Genomic DNA, 15,606 nt, shown 5'->3' with positions numbered 1-15,606 from the left:
AGCAAGGCCCTAAGCAAATTTGTGAGACCCTATCTCAAATAATAAAAAAGGGCTGTAGAGGTAGCTCAGTGGTAAAGAACCCCTGATTTTATCTCCAGTACCAAAAAACATAAATAAGTAAAATTATCAGGTATGAGGTATGGCACTGAAGGAAATGCAAGGCTCGCTGGGCAAGGTAGCACACACCTGTAATCCCAACAAGTTGGCAGGTTGAGTTAGGAGAACAGAGCTGGGTTCAATTCCCAGTCTCACAAGAAAGAAAGCAGGGAATGAAAAATGAGACTTGGTGACGGAGACAGTGAATTTTCCCAAATTTGTCAAACTAAAAAGAGCCAGGCCATTGTCCCATTCCTATGGTAAGGACTGAACAAACAGGGAAAGGGGGCAGGGAAAGATTTGGGTCAACTACAGTCCCACCTGCCTGCCATTCTTGGCACATATTCTCTAAGTGGCTATATGTGGCCATCAGGGTCCTTTGGTTGTAGGCATGGACACAGGCTCTGACTAACCTTATCAAATTGGGAATTTGTGGAAAATGTGGGGTGGCTCCTGGAATGGAAGGAAGGACCTAAGCACCAGCTTTCAGAAGGACAAGACCTGAAAAGAACTGGGTCAGTCCCAGAGATCCATGGAGCAGGAATTCCTGGGCATATATTTTGAGGTGGTGACCCATTCCTGTTTTTTGTTTTGTTTTGTTTTGGATTGGGGATTGAACTCAGGGGCACTCAACCACTGAGCTACACCCCCAGCCCTATTTTGTATTTTATTTAGAAACAGGGTCTCATTGAGTTGCTTAGCACCTCATTTTTGCTGAGGCTGGCTTTGAACTCAGGATCCTCAGTGGTATGTGCCACTGCATCCAACTCTATTCTTTCCTTTTTTTTGTTTGTTTTTGGTGCTGAAGATTGAACCCAAGGCCTTGTACATATTAAGCATGTGCTCCACCACTGAGTTATACCCACAACCCGGATTCTTGTTTCTTGTGTTACTCGTCTAAAGATATAACTTCCTAGTAGAGAACTTTAAGCCAGAGCACCCTGATCATATGTCTCATCAATATGACAACAAGAAGGCATGGAATCTTCAAAGGGAAATGAAATTCCTGGGACAGAAGAATGAAGAATGGGTATAGCAATCTCCATTTATTTCCCATATGGAGATCCTGAAAGCCTCAGATAAACCTGGTACTTTGTGTGTGTTCAAGAAATGTTAAGCTTACCCTTTGTACTTATATAACTATACCACTGGTGGGATTCTACATCATGTATAACCAGAAGAATGAGAAATTATACTCCATTATATATGATGTATCAAAGTACATTCTACTTTTATGTGTAACTAATTTAAACAAATTTAAAAAGTTGGAAAAAAAATGTTAAACTGAAGACAGACACAGAGGCACATTCCTGTAATCCCAGCAGCTGGGGGTTCAGGCTAAGGCAAGAGGCTCCCATGTTCAAAGCCAGCCTCAGCAATTTATTGAGGCCTCAAGCAACTTAGGGAGAACTTGAAAAAAAAAATGTTTGAAAAGAGCTGGGGTTGTGGCTCAGCGGTGGAGCGCTCACCTAGTATGCGCGGAGCCCTGGGTTCAATCCTTGTACCACATAAAAATAAATAAAATAAAGGTAAGGAAATAAACATTTAAAAGTGAGGGCAGCTGGGGATGTGCTCCATGGCTAAGCACCTCCTGGTACTAAAAGGAAAAAAATATGTTAAACCTACCCAACTTCCTCCTACCTCTGCATGCTGAACTTAAGACCAGAACTATTCCCTTCCTCTCTTTAATTCCTATAACACTTTGTTATTAACTTTTTAAAAAATCATTTTTAGTTGTCAATGGATTATTTTTTATTTATTTATTTATTTATTTATTTATTTATTTATTTATTTATAAGTGGTGCTGAGAATTTACCCCAGGACCTCACACATCCCAGGCAAGTGCTCTGCCACTGAGCTACAACCCCAGCCCTGTTATTAACTTTCATCAAACCAATTAAAATACCTTGCTAGCATATTTTAAGTTTTTAGATATTCAGAAAACAAATTCCATAATATATTTTGCTTTAATATACCCATGTTCTCTCTGCCTCTGTTCTTTTCTCCTGATAGTGAAAGAGATGCCCTCTTGCTGTCCAAGGCTAGCATCATTCCCCTTCCCCTATTCTTTTAATTATCTACTCTTTCTGTGTCTGCACCCTCTGTGTCTCTGTAATTGCTTATTAGTATTTAACCATGCTCATGGGTTTGTGAGAATTAATGAAAACACTTAGAACAGTCCTTTACACACCTCTCAGTATCTGTTACTAATATGAATAAGAGCAGTAGTCACCAGTTCCCCACAACTTAAATCAGTTCTCCCAGGGAGGGATTATATATATGGAAGGAAGTATATTTTCAACTAAGTTGGAAATTGGCATGCAGTACTCAGTAAGGATTTGTTGTGGTTGTTATTACCTGGCTCATCAATGCTGGATTCCAGGACTTTTTATGCTCTCTTCTAACTTAATATTCCTGAGTGGTTTTATCCACTCTTTTTAAATAGTGATATCTGTATGTCTCCAGTTTTCCTGATCCCCAAACCCACTTGGATTTTTTCCTTCTTCCCTTAACAATAAGTGCAAGCTGTGTACCAGGTACTGCTGTGAAGAGCAGAAGGTACTATGGGGACTCCGACCCTGGATGTTTAAACCAGCTACGTAGCTACTTTGTAGACATCTCAAGCTGAATGTGTCTAGAATGTTCTGCTACCCATAATCAACTGCTCCTCCACTGTGTCCAGCTTTGGCAATGGTTCCACCATCCACACAAATGCCCAAGATTAACACCTGGGAAGCTCCCTTAACCCCTCTCTCTTTTACTTCCATATTTGTCCTACTAAATCCTTCTTCTAAATATTCCAATTCCTGGATGCATTTCTTCATCTTCACTACTACCATTGCAGCCTTTGCTGATTGTCATTTGTCTTGCTTCCCTTCATATTTCACTGTATGCAAATAGTGTGAACTTTCGTTCTTTCTTTTTTGGTTCTGGGAATTGTACTCAGGGGCACTCGGCCACTGTGTTAGTTGTGGAGCAGGCTGAACAAATGTTAGCTGTAGGGTGGGCTGAATACTCAACCCACCTCTGTCTGGTTCCTTATCACTTGTTTGCCTCAAGTCTGAGCACTCAACCCCACTCAAGGCTGAACACTCAGCCCCCACCTGTCTGGTGGAACAGAAACCCACACCTGGCCCTTGCCTGATCTGCGTGAGGGCAGAAGATGACACCCTTGCAACTACAGTATGATCCAGTCACTGTACACCATCAAGGTAGCCTGCAGACCCAGAGACCCGCATTAGATTTTGGCTATAAAAACTCTCTCCTGCCGGCTCGCTCCCCAATCTTCTCTTCCACTCCCTTCGCAATCTCTCTTTCCCTGCTCTCTCCCTCTCTCGCTTTTTCTCTTCCTTCCCTGTTAATCAGACACCACCGCAATAAAGATCTCTTGGTCACTCCAAGTGTTGCGGTCACTTTCCTTTCACACTGAGCCACATCCCCAGCCCTATTTTGTATTTTTTTTTTTTTAATTTAGAGACAGGATATCATTGAGTTGCTTAGCACCTTGCCGTTGCTAAGGCTGGCTTTGAACAACTCCCCATCCTCCTGTCTCAGCCTCCAGAGCTGTGGGATTACAGGCGTGGTCCACTGCTCCCACCCAGAGTGAACTTTCTAAAGCAAAAGACACTGTTGTGCTGTGGGAAGCCATCTGTGAATTACATGAGGGTCTTCTCTGTAAGATCAGGCGAGGCCAGCAGCGACCAAAGGAGGCAGATTTAAAAGGGCCGCCCAATGAGGCTTTATTTGGGATATCACTCCCGGGCGGAACTCATCAGACTGACAGAGTGGACTAGAGAAGGGTCTGAGGAGAAACCGCATGAAAGCTTGACCAGACTGGACTTTTATGGGGCTTAGGCAGGAAGGGAAGGGCTTGGGACAGGAAAAGGTGTTTTTTTAGAGTCCCTTGTCCCATTGGAGTTGGTCGGAGGAGCTGGCTGAACTCCAGGATTGGCCAGGGGGTCCTGATGATTGACAGGCGTTAGTCAGGAGATCCCACTGACTGACAGGCATTTCTGTTGGTGCCTGATTGATGTTTCTTTCCTGAACGGGCTGCTTTGTCCTAAGTCACTGCCACCCACTATCCGTGGCTCTCCCACAGTAATAAATTGCCCAATGCATGTGACCTTTATCTCCACTCTGCTAGGAAGATCCCTCATAGTAGCTCCAGAGATGGGCGTAACCCTTTGGAAAGTGGACAGCACAAGTTTGACCTTTTTTGGAGAAGAACATTCTATGGAAGGCCTTTGATGTTTCCTGAAAGAAATAAAGCAGTCACGGGCTTCATTTTGCCAGAGTCTAAAGCTCAATCCCTCTGATCGGCTTGTCGGTCCTTCCCCCACTTTTGAAACTACTGTCTGCTTCCTGTGATGTTTTTCACTGTTCTATTTTTCTTAGCTTTTATTTCTCCACCAGCTCATTCCACCGAGGGGAACCCCATTCCACTGCCTGCAAGACGCAGGTGGAATTGCACCACTCTCTATGTTAACCCTTTCACGAAGCCCAAGGGATCTGGTCCCATTACTGCCATCTCATTGCTCATTATGTCTCTCCTAGGCCTCTGCTTCTGCTTCTTGTGCACATCTCTCACGAAAATAATCCCAACTTATTGGATATCAGTTTAAACATTATTTCATCTAGAAATCTCCCTGACCAGGGTAGGGCCTCTGCTGTGTGGCTCTCGTAGCTCTTACTAACCTATATCTTGCAATTTCCTTTATTCAATAATTATTTGCCAGTTTCCCAGGGTCTGGTGCAGTGGACAGCTTATCTCACAAGCTTATCTTTCAGTGCAATAAAGGAAATAAAACAGGTTAGGTGGAGAGTAACCTAAGGAAAAGGAGACCATTCCATAAGCATTGACCTAATAGACAAAGGAGGGGGAAGATGGTTCTGGCAAAATGTTAGCAGATGCAAAGGCCTGGAAAGAATGTGTTGGCTTATTCTACAAGGAAACCAGTGGAACTGGAGCTACAGGGGGAAAGGAATGAGATATGATGGGACAGGTAGGCTGGGGCTGGGTCATTGGGTCATACAGAACCTTTCAGATCATGAAGAGAAATTTTGCCGCATTACTTGCGACTAAAACACTCAGGGTCACTCCAGGGGAACTGGGCTGTGGGAAATAATCACACAAGAGACAGAAATACCTTTTTCGTTGGGGGTGCTGCATCTGCTGACCTCTTTTATTGAGGAGAAGCCATTCAAATTAGGCAAGGGGTCAGGTTTCAGGGGGCTGAGTCCAGCTTCATGATGTCCACTGTCAGCAGGTTGACTGACATCTAGGAAGGCCACACCCAAGGGCAGAGTAAGGGAAGGGGACACACAAAGGGTGTTTCCATGGAACATTCTATCCCCAACAGGGCAAGAGGTAATATTACAAAGGAACAGGTGAGCATAGCTCCACCCATGGGGCTGCAGGAAGGCACGCCCAGCATGAAGACACATTGGTTGCATTATTTCTACCCTCAAGATTGGGGCTATTGTCTTCAGCAACTTCAGAAAAGCCCGATCATGGGGGGATGACCAACAGTACCTCAACCGATCAGGAGGGGGGAAAACGCTGGTCACATGACGTGACGGCCTCCCACAAAATTTGGATTTGGAAGTATAGTGGGAATGCTGTAAAGAGTTTTAACTAGGGGGTAATGATCTCTCTCTCTCTCTCTCTCTCTCTCTCTCTCAATATTTTTTAGTTGTAGGTGAACACTTTTTAAATTTATTTCTATGTGGTGCTGAGGATCAAACCCAGTGCCTCAAAGGTGCTAGGCATGTGCTCCATCACTGAGCTACAGGTCCAACCCCAGAAATGATCACTTAACCATTTAAAAATATTCCTCTACAGAGTGAATAGGGAGCTACAGTAGAAAGAAGCAGGGAGACCAAGTAGACAATTTCATTAGTGCAGATGAGTTGGGTAGAGGTAGCAGATATGCAGAAAAGTAGATGAATTAAAGTTATTACATATGGAGGAAATTCTGACAGGACCTTCTAATGAATTAATAGATGGTGGGAAAGTCAAAGAAACAAGGAAGATCTCTAGAGTTCTGGCTTGAGCCCTGGATAAGAGGTCATTTGATGAGGGGAAGATTGGAAAACAAGGACTTGGAATTGGATCATAAGCTTTCCTTAGCTAGGTCTGGTGGCACATGGCTATAGGCCCAGTGATTACAGAGGCCAAGTCAGGGGAATTCCAAGTTTAAGGCCAACCTCAACGGTTTAGCAAGACTAAAAACAAAGAGCTGGGGATGTAGCTCAGTGGTACAGCACTTGCCTAGCATGCCCACAGTTCAATCCCTCATATGTTAAATAAATAAATAAATAGTTTTGTTTCACTCACCTTAGACTATTCCAAGTTGTCCAGGGTTGTTTTAGAGCAGAATTGACAATTTTTTTCTAGAAAGTACATATTTGGGGTTTTGCCTGCCAAGAAGCAAAACCAAGCTGGGCATGATGGTCCATACCCATAATCCAGCAGCTCAGGAGGCTGAGACAGGAAGATTGCAAATTCAAAGTCAGCCTCAGCAACTTAGTGCCTGAGCAATTTAGTGAGACCCTGTCTCAAAATAAAAAATAAGAAAAACTGGGGATGTGGCTCAGTGGGAAAATGCCCCTGGGTTAATCCCTAATTTTAAAAAAACAAAGATATTATACATGCACTTAAATAACAAAATTTCCATAAATATTTTAAAATCCAATAATTGAAGCCAGGCATGGTGGCACACGCTTGTAATCTTAGCAGTTCGGGAGGCTGAGGCAGGAGGATAGTGAGTTTAAAGGCAGCCTCAGCAATTTAGTGAGGGCCTGAGCAACTCAGTGAGACCCTGTCTCTAAATAAAATACAAAAATAAGGCTGTGGATGTGGCTCAGTGGCTGAATGCCCCTGAGTTCAATCCCTAGTTCCAAAAAATAAAAATAAAAAATACAATCATTGAGTACAATTTTTTATAATTCTGCTCCTTATCAGGGATTCAAACTTAGTGTGGTGTGTCATCAAAATTAATCACAAATGTTCATTTGTTAATGCTCATCTATAATGAGATTTTACATCTTTCATTTTTGAAAATGTCTGCACAGATAGGTACTACCAAATACTAATAACAATCCAAGAGTTTATTGATTGATTAATTGATTGATTGGTACTGGGGATTAAACCCAGAAGTACTTTGCCTCTGAGCCACATCCCTAGCCCCCAGCATACCCCACCTGTTTTTTGTTTTTTTGAGATGGTCTCAATAAGTTGCTTAGGGCCTTGCTATATTGGTGAGGCTGGCTTAAAAATTTCAATCCTCCTGCACCACTGGAAATACAAGCATGTGACACCATGCCCAGCTATTTTTTTTTTAATATTACAACTTATTCAATCTTCATTACAGGCATGGTGTATAAACAAGACAAGTAAAGCACATATCACACCCCTCCCATTTAAACAGATATAGCATTTTGACATTTTATGGTATGCAGGTTGAATTCATTTACTTGAGTTGAAAGCTGGCAACAACAAATCTTTGTAATTTAGTTCTTCCTCCATAGTTACTCCAAGTGTCTCAGTTCCTAAACTACACTAAGAGGGCTGGGGATGTAACTCAGTTGGTAGTGTGCTTGCCTTGCATGCCCAAGGCCCTGGGTTCAAACCTCAGCACCATACAACACCACCAACAACAAAAACCCTGAAAGGGTGCGCTGCAACGTTCTTGAAGATTTCATGTATTAATCTGACACTTCTTGTTTAGTTCAGGAACAGCTGTCTTGCTCTTAGCTACCCAGACCAGACCACCAGCAATCTTAACTGTTAGTTATTATATAAAAATAAAACTGTGCTTCTGAAAGTATGGACTGAAACTGTTGTGCCCAGAGGTCTTTTCAGAGCATTAGCTCCCTGAGGGAAAAAAATAAGTCCTAACCAACTGCTTTCATGAACAGTGACCCCTGACAGTGTACCTCAGGTCTTTTGCAGGAAAAATCAAAAGGTCAGACAACCCTGATCATCCTGACTAGTTTATCATTATTAACATACAAGATATACTTAAAACTGATCTCAGAACAACTATTGCAACCATATCCCAAGAAATGTTCACTTTTAACACCTTTAGTTCCTGCAAGATACCAGAGCAAGTGAGTAATCATCTCCAAACAGCGTTGCCTCATCATTTACAAGTGAGAGGAAAATATCTAGAATTGTTCCCTCCAAAAATTCTCATCATACCCAACGGCTACTTATAACCTTAGCTGACAAAATCTCAGAGTCCCCAGTTTCCTGATTTGAGGAATCAATTTTCAAGATGACAGTCAAGATTTAGAAGAGCTTTCAGGGTTTTCTTTACCATGGTCCATGAACTCATTAATAAGAATCTCCTTTTCTGGGGCTGGGGTTGTGGCTCAGTGGTAGAGCACTTCCCTAGCATGTGTGGGTTCAATTCTCAGCACCACATATAAATAAATAAAATAAAGGTTCATTGACAACTAAAAGAAATTTTTATTAAAAAAAAAAATCTCTTTTTCCTTTGTCACTTTCTTCCCCCGCCCCCCACTCCCGCCCCCCACTGGGAGTTGAACTCAGGACCTCACACTCCTTGATTGATTTCTGAACACACTGCTGACATTGCTTGAAGAGCTCAGTGCCTATGTTCCCAGAATTGCGTTCTTTGAAGAATTTCTTGGAAAACCAGTGATTGAAGAAACACTGATACCACACTTCCTGTCCAATGTGTCTTCCCAACATTCATGACTGTAGTGTGGTGCTGGACCCAAGAATGTAGCATTTTAATTGAGCATATTTATCGCTTATAGAGAACTTACATAATCTTATTATGTTCTTCCCCAAACTTACCTTTTAGTATGTCATTACATTGTAGATTAATCACCTCCATTTGAAGGTTAGGTGGTAGAAGGAAGCTCCTCAATTGCACTGTTAAATGAAATATGGAAATTTTCTCTTTCATTCTTTCTTCTTTTTTTTTTTTTCTTGTTCTGTGGATTGAATTTAGGGGTATTTTACCACTGAGCACATTCCCAGCCTTTATTTATTTATTTTTAAAAATTTTTTTGTAGCTGTAGATGGACAGAGTGCCTTTATTTTATTGGTTTATTTTTATGTGGTGATGAGGATCATAGCCAGTGCCTCACGCATGCTAGGCAAGTGCTCTGCCACCAAGCTACAGCCCCAGCCCCCAGTCCTTTTTATTTTTTATTTTGAGATGTTTTCACTAAATTGCTAAGGCTGGCCTTGAACTTCTGATCCTCCTGCCTCAGCCTCTCAAATCTCAGTGATTACAGTTAAACACCACCATGCCCAGAGAAATATGGAAATTTTCTTTGCACTTGCAAGGAGGTCACAAAAACTTGCTGAGACTGTACTTCAGGCTTCAAAAATGTATCTGCTCCAAATTTGTAAGGAAATGGAGTTCTTGTCTCTTTTATCTCCCTGCCTCCATTACTGAAGATGGAACCCAGAGGTGGTCTACCACTAAGCTACATCTCCAGCCACACCCCCACCTTCTTGGGATAGGGTCTCATTAAGTTGATGAGACTGGCCTCCAGCTTGGTATCCTCCTGCCTTAGCCTCCGGAGTAGCTGAGATTATAAGCATTTGCTGTTGTGCCCAGCCTTGTTTTAGCTTTTGATAGACCAGGAAGTATATAAATAACTTAAACAACTTTATCACAGTTTGTTTCCCATATAAGCACTCTCTTGCCTTGTAATTTTAGGTTAAATTCATCAAGAAATATTACCACATCTGCAGCAAAAGTTAATTTTAAAGTCATTCAGTGTTTGATAATAGCGGTTGTATCAAGGTTCTCCAGAGAAACAGAACCCATAGGCTATATATATGTGCACAAATATTAAGAGATTTATTTTGAGGAACTGACTCTCGAAGGTTGGCAAGTCTAAAATTTATAGGGTAGGGCCAGCAGGCTGGAAACCCAAGCAAGAGTTCTCTGTTTTAAGGCAGAATTCCTTCATTTCCAGGAAATCTCAGTCTCTGCTCTTAAGAACTTTGACTTGGGCTGGGGTTGTGGCTCAGCGGTAGATTGCTTACCTAGCACGTTCGAGGGCCTGGGTTCAATCCTCAGCACCACATAAAAATAAAATAAAGATATTGTGTCCATCTACAACTAAAAAATTAAATATTAAAAAAAAGAACTTTAACTTATTGGATGAGGTTAACCCACATCACTGAGAGTAATCTTAAAGTCAACTAATTGTGGATATTAACCACATCTATGAGAGTCCTTTAAAGAAATATCTAGACTGGTGTTTGACCAAACAACTGGGTATGACAGCCCATTCAAGTCGACATGAGAAGTTCAACCATTACAAGTGGATGGGGGGCGGGTGAGGGCCCATTGATTGTCGGGGTTTATTCAGCTGCTGGCTGACTGAATGGGTGTCCCCTTCCTCTTTGACCACTCCTGAAGCTGCCCACGAGGTTGAAGAGGTCAACCTTCCCTGATAGAGGAAGAGCATTCTTGGGTCAAGGTTACACAGGTAGCTGCACTCTCCACTAGAATCTCCAAACAAGTTCTCAAGGGAATGAGGGCATGTTCAGAAAAATCTTAGTTTCCATTCTGAGCTCAAGAAAATCTCAATAAACTTACTACCACTGAGCCATCGAACATTGGTAGGACAAGTCAGGATGTTCTGCTTCTATTTCTGTCAAAAACTAATTGTTTTCCTTCAGGTTGCTATAACGAGTTGCCATAGTCAGAGTGGTTTAAACAACAAATATTTCTTTCTCACAGTTCCAGAGGCCAGGAAGTCCGAGATCAAGGTGCAGGCAAATCTACTATCTCACTTTACATGGTGGAGAGCAGGGAGAAGCAAGATTTCTCATGTCTCTTCTAAGGACAATAATCTCATTCTCCCCACCCACCAGTACTGGGGATTGAACCCAGTGACACTCTATCCTCAAGCTATATCCCCAGCATCCCCCCACACCTTTTTGTATATTTTTTTAGTTGTTGATGGACCTTTATTCATTTATTTATATGCGATGCTAAAAATCGAACCCAGTGCCTCATACATGCTAGGCAAGCGCTCTACCACTGAGCCCCAGCCCCAGCCCTCCAGCCTATTTCTTGTTTTGACACAGGGTCTTGCTAAATTGCTGAGGCAGGTTTAGAACTTGTCATCCTCCTGCCTCAGCCTCCTGAGTAGCTGAAATTACAAGTGTGCCCTGCCACACCCAGAATACTAATCTCATTCCTGAGAGCTCCAACCTCATGTCCTAATTACCTGCCAAAGACCCCACCTCCAAATACCACTACACTGGGGATTAGGTGTCAATATACACATTTGAAGGGCAACCCCTCTGGGGTCTTCTCTTGCCCTCTTTTCTTCCCACTTAAATAAATCCTACTTCTTTATGCTGGAAGAAAGAAAGGAAGGAAGGGAAGGAGGGAGGGAGGGAAGAAAAGGAAGGAAGGAAGGAAGGAAGGAAGGAAGGAAGGAAGAAAGAAAGAAAGAAAGAAATTGAGAGCCAGTACAGTGAACCATCCCAGCTACCTGGGAAATGGAAGGGTAGGAGGGACAGCTTGAGCTCAGAGGTCAGGACCAGCTGGGAATCAGAGCGAGACCTCATACCAAAACATAAAAAAACTTTGAGAATATATGTGTTAAATTTTTATCTAATTGGGACTGGGGTTGTGGCTCAGCGGTAGAGCATTCACCTATCACTTGTGAGGCCCTGGATTCGATCCTCAGCACCACATAAAAATAAAAACAAAAAAATAAAGGTACTGTGTCCAACTACAACTAAAAAATATTTTTAAAAGTATCTAATTAAAAATTGCATGATAAATAAGAAGATAATAATAAAAATTAAAATAGGTAATTTTAAGAGTGATACTCAGTTCTCAAATAATAGCTTAATTGCATTAGTTATTTCTAATCCATGCATTAAAATCACGTTGAATACATGTTTGAAAATTTTACTTGAGGGCTGGGATAGAGTGCATGCCTACCATGTTCAAGGGTGTAGATTCCATTCCTAGCACCAAGAAGAAAAGAAAAAAGAGAGAGAAAGAGAGACCTAAAAAGGATTACTTCTTTTTGTACTTTGTTTTGTTTTTGCAATCCTGGGGACTGAACCCAGGACCCTACACTTGCTAGGTGGGAATGTAAAATGGTGCTGCACAGAGGGTCCCCCCAGCTGAACCAGATTACCCTATATCCAGCAATTCCACGTTTGGGTGTATACTCCAGAGAATTGAAACCGGGTCTCCTGTAGATATTCATATACCTGTGTTCATAGCATCATTATTCACAGTAGCAAGATGTGTTTTATCTACACTCTGTGTACCATCATGCATCATTTAGCACTGGGGACGTGTTCTGGGAAACGGGTCCTCTGGCAATTTTGCCACACTGACACAAGTGCAAACCACGACACACCTCAGCTAGATGGTATATGCCCTTGTATCTGCAGTCTGTTGTGGGCTGAAACATTATGTGGCACGTGACTGTGACAAACACACAATGGGATGTTATGCAGCTTCAGATGAGAAGGAGATTTTGACACATGCTGTGACCTCATGGAAGTCACATGAACTTTGAACATGTTATGCGAGTGAAATAATTATACAAGGATGAATGAGTCCACTCTTGTGATTGGTTTAATCACAAATGTGTTTGATTACGTGTGTATGATTTCACTTGTGTGAGGGAGTCACCGTAGTCATATTCATGAAGATAGTTAGAATGGTGGGTGTCAGGAATTGGGGAGGGGAGAGTGGGGAATTACTGTTTAACGTGTGGAGCTTCAGTTTGGGAAGAGGAAAAAGTTCTGGAGAGGGAATGTGATGATGGTTGTTCAACAATGTGGATGTTCTTAACACCAGAGAACTGCACACTTAAAATAGTTAAAATGGCAAAGTACATTTAACTACAATTAAAAAATCAACCATTAATGAAGAAATCGGTCTAGGCCTTGAACATCAGTGGCTGCTCACATCATAGAAAAAGATAACCAGACGTTATTTTCCTCTTATGGAAAATACCGCCACCACCCGTAAATTAGTCTTACCAAAAATATCAAACTTGAATTTGATGAAGTCTCAAGATTTAACTACCAATTTACAGAAAATGCAGAGGGCAGGAAAACATATTAAACCACACAGTGATGCAATCAGCAAAATTGGAAATGTCAGGAACTCTAAAGGACAAACAACTCATCTTCACCAAAAAAAAAAAAAAAAAGATTTCCAGGGGAAGAAAAGAGATGGATTTAGAGAATTTAAAACATATAATAATCAATCATAACGTCTAGACTTATTTAGATCATAGTTTTTATTTAAAAAAAGTTTTTAAAGCCATAGCATTTTTTTTTTAAGAGAGAGAGAGAGAGAATTTTTTTTTAATATTTATTTTTTAGTTTTCAGCAGACACAACATCCCCGTTTGTATGTGGCGCTGAGGATCGAACCCGGGCCACACGCATGCCAGGTGAGCGCGCCACCGCTGGAGCCACATCCCCAGCCCAAGGCATAGCATTTATGAGACAACTGGAAGCTCAACCACTGACTAAACGTTTGATGATATTAAGAAATTATCGTTAACATTTTTGGTTGTAAAGCAGGGCACAGTGACATGCACCCGTAATCTCAGCAGCTCAGGACGCTAAGGCAGGAGGCTCCAGAGTTCAAAGTCAGGCTCAGCAATTTAGCAAGGCCTGTCTCTAAATAAAACATAAAAAAGTACTGGGGGTGGGGGGTGGAGGAGCGCTGGGATTTTGGCTCAGCTGTAGAGCGCTCCCCTAGCACGGGAGGAACCCGGGTTCCATCCTCAGCACCACATAAAAAATAAAGGCATTGTGTTGTGTCCATCTACACCTAAAAAATAAATATTTAAACAAAAAATAAAATAAAATAAAAAAGTACTGGGGGGTTGGGGTTGTGGCTCAGTGGTAGAGCACTTGCCTCCCACAGGGAGGCCCTGGGATCAATCCTCAGCACCAAATAAATAAATAGTAAGATACTGGGTTGGGCTGGGGATATGGCTCAAGCGGTAGCGCGCTCGCCTGGCATGCGTGCGGCCCGGGTTCGATCCTCAGGACCACATACAAACGGGGATGTTGTGTCTGCTGAAAACTAAAAAATAAATATCAAAAAATTCTCTCTCTCTCTGTCTCTCTCTCTCTCTCTCTCTCTCAAAAAAAAAAAAAAAAAAAGATACTGTTCTGCAGCTAAAAAACAAAGTACTTCAATGTGATTCTGAAACCTGTATACTCAGAAAAATGAGAAATTATACCCCATCTGATTCAAATATATGATATGTCAAGATCATTATACTGTCATGTGTGCTAATTAAAACAAATGAAAAAAAAAAATGATGTTAAAAAAAAAAAAGTACTAGGGATGTAGCAGAGTGGTAAAGAGACCCTGGATTCAATCCTCAATACAAAAAAAAAAAAAAAAAGAAATTCCTCTGTTTATAAATTATCATGTATAATTTGAGTCATGTAAATTTCATTACCTAATCCAAAAGTAAAACTTTAAAATTCCTAGCTGGATTCTGTAGCACATGCCTTTAATCTCAGCAGCTCAGGAGGCTGAGACAGGAGGATCCCAAATTAGAGGTTAGTGTCAGCAGTTTAGTGAGACTCTGTCTCAAAATTTATTTATTTATTTATTTATTTATTTATTTTTAAGAGTGAGAGAGAGAAAGAGGGAGAGAGAGAATTTTTAATATTTATTATTTTTTAGTATTTGGCAGACACAACATCTTTGTCTGTATGTGGTGCTGAGGATCGAACCCGGGCCGCATGCATGCCAGGCGAGCGCGCCACCGCTTGAGCCACATCCCCAGCCCCTCAAAATTTAAATAAAATAAAAATTTAAATAAAATAAATAAAATTAAAAGGTCTGGAAAGGTAGCCCAGTGGTAGGAGCACCCAATGGGTTCAATCCTTAGTACCACAAAAAATATAAAAAAAAAAAAGATCATACATTAAACTCATATTAAACTCTTGAATCTTAAGCTTTTCTCAGAAGTAATATTGTTTTTAGTATTATCAAATTGTGAGGCTGGGGTTGTGGCTCAGTAGTGGAGCACTTGCCTAGCATGAGTGAGGCACTGATTTCAATTCCTGGCACCACATAAAAAAACAAAATACAATAAAAAAAAATTAAAGAAAAAATAAATAAAGGTATGCAAAAAAACATATTATCAAATTTTGAAATATATTACTTCCTCATAAATAAAGGATTTCTTTTAAAGTAATTATATTACTATAAAGAATTGACATGTTTAGCATAAGAAAAACAATATGCAATTATTATTTCAAAAGACACTAAGTAAAAACATGATATGTTAGAAATGGAATTGAAAGAGTGGGATGCAGCCAGTGGAGGGACCTTGCCTAACATGCCTGAGGCCCTGGGTTTCACCCCCAGCACTGCAAGAAAGTAAAACTGAATTAAATTAAATTGACAATAAACATCAGCTCGTTGCCTTCACATATGTATTTTCTGTCCTGCCACTGAAGTGGACCAGCAGCTCTGTGAACTCCTGGTGT

This window comes from Callospermophilus lateralis, chromosome 6 (assembly GCF_048772815.1).
Source record: "Callospermophilus lateralis isolate mCalLat2 chromosome 6, mCalLat2.hap1, whole genome shotgun sequence".
Classification (NCBI taxonomy): domain Eukaryota; kingdom Metazoa; phylum Chordata; class Mammalia; order Rodentia; family Sciuridae; genus Callospermophilus; species Callospermophilus lateralis.
The sequence above is the reverse complement of the archived record's forward strand: the minus strand, read 5'-3'. Positions refer to the sequence as shown.